We start from the raw sequence: 2,342 nt of genomic DNA, 5'->3' as shown, positions 1-2,342 counted from the left end.
TTGCAGCTGTTTTTATTTTTGGATTGAGTTTTTGAAGAACTTTGAATAATTATTTCTTGACCTATATAAACCCAATTTTTGGTGATTCAAGGGTCTAAATTCAAGAGAATTTCATGAGGAATCTCGTGATGATCTCAGGAATGCGAGGGGAAGCTTCGTTTGTGGTAAAACTGCAATTTTAGTTACTGATTTAGTCATTTTCAGAATGAAATTTTGTGAATTTTAGAAGAGTATATCTTGGTCAATATAACTTCGTTTTGAGTGAATCTTGAGACTAGATTATGGTTTTTTTTAGCAGGAAATGTCATGGTGTAATTTGTTTTGATTGGGATATTTTCGTTTTTGAGAAATTGATGCGTAAAGAGGCTACCTTGTTTGTTTTCTTAGTTGAAAATGTGAGAATTGATTGTTTGATCGTCTTGCATTATTTTTCCACCCCAAATTATGTTATAAATCTGATTTGTGAGCATGGGTGACATTTAGAACCTATTTTGGGGGTCAAATCCAAAATTTAATATACGGGTCCCACATCTTTTGTTTTAGACTCTAAAATTGGTCCGTCTCCAAAAATTATGAAATTAGTGTCTAAACGACCGTGTTGACGTCATTGTTCTATTTTTGACAGCGTGGCAGCATTTTGAGGTAGTTCGGAAGGGAAAAGCTTTAGTACAGTGATTTGGAGCCCGTGTATTTAGCATTCAGGTAGGCTACGATTTTACCTTTCTTTAGATTGAGCTGGAATGTGTGAAAGCATGTTGAAATAGTTAAAATTTTGGTTAGGTAGTTTGATTGTATATTTTAGGGTTTAGAAATCATGTTTTAGGCTTGTTATCGGGTTTTTTCAGATATTTAGAAGTATGTTTATCTTGTTGTTATTTGTTAGTATTATAAGAAGAGTTAAATGAGCCTGTTGTTGATACTTTGGGGTATGTTGGCCTTAGTATAGGATATAAACTTGCTTTTAATGTCCCGGCATCGCTCCGGTGGACTTAGATCCTTGTAGAATAGTGTAGCGGGCTAGTGCCTGGTAGTTTGGCCTTAGTTAAGCATTACTCTTACTCTTAAAAATATCCTTATCTATAAATCGATATAATCGTGACTTTTGTAATGTGTCGGCAATACTAGATTTTATGATCGTTGACTTTGGCTTTGATTCCAGTTTTGGCGGCATATTGGTTGACTCATTTAGGTAAATTTTTTTGGTACTGTTGTATTCTAGTTGGGAAGTAGAATGTTTGGCATTATGGGATAAATTATCTGTGAGCATACGGGTACCACATCGCGCCCTCCGTTCTGAATTATCGGGGAGCATCCGAGTACTCAGCTTTGGCATCTACCGGCTTGCTAGTATGACGAGTATCTGAGTACTCAGTCTCAGCCTCGATCATAGCGATGTATTACAGAGAGCATCCGGGTACCTAGTCCTGGTCTCGATCGTACTTATGTATTGTGGCAATCAACCAGATACCCAGTCCCGGCATTGGCCACTTTGAAAATTCAGGTGAGCATTTGGGTCCCAGTCCTGTCCTCGACCCCTAAGTCACCTTTAAATCGATTGAATCTTGGAGATTTTGGGTTTGGAAATGATATAGTACTTCAGTTCCTAACATTGCAGATTCTTGGTTCCTAGCCTTGGTAGTTGTAGCTATTTTGTGTACTCGGCGGGCTTATGGGGGTTCGTCTGGGTTTTTATTTAATTTGCGCATGAGTGTCCCAGCTGGGCTTAAGGGGGCCCAGTTGGGTATAGTTAGCTGTAGTTTTCATAGGTAGTACTCTTCCCCCTTTTAATGCTTATGTTGACTCCTATTTAGGCTATTCCTCTTTTTCATATTGTTTTTACCTTTTCTGCTCAGTCGGCCTATGATGCCTACTAGTTACCTGTTGCCTTGGTATTCATACTACACTCTGCATCTACTTTTGTGATGCAGGACCGAGCACCAAATACCACTGTGGATAGATCGAGCATGTTGCAGTCAGCTTCAGAGACTAGGGTGAGTACTTGGCATTTTTGGATCATTCCTGTCTCCTTCAGTATGGATGGCCCGTCGTTTGCCTTTTGAGACTAGCCAGTTGTTATATATATTTTTGGTCTACTTTTGGGACTTGTACTCGTCTTTTATTTTATAGTAGCTCTGTAATTCTGACTTCCATATTTTGGGAGGGATCTTTAGTTGTTTATATCATGTTTTGGTTTACTTCCGCTTATTTTTTCTGCTTATCTTTATAATTTGTTACTCTTGTTTAGTTTCTTCCCTCGAACCCATTACTTGAAGTTCTGGGTTGACGGGTTGGCTTACCTACTATTGGGTTATCATAGGTGCCATCATGACCTAAGAAATTGG

The sequence above is a fragment of the Solanum dulcamara genome, chromosome 1 (genome assembly GCF_947179165.1).
Source record: "Solanum dulcamara chromosome 1, daSolDulc1.2, whole genome shotgun sequence".
NCBI lineage: Eukaryota > Viridiplantae > Streptophyta > Magnoliopsida > Solanales > Solanaceae > Solanum > Solanum dulcamara.
The sequence above is the reverse complement of the archived record's forward strand: the minus strand, read 5'-3'. Positions refer to the sequence as shown.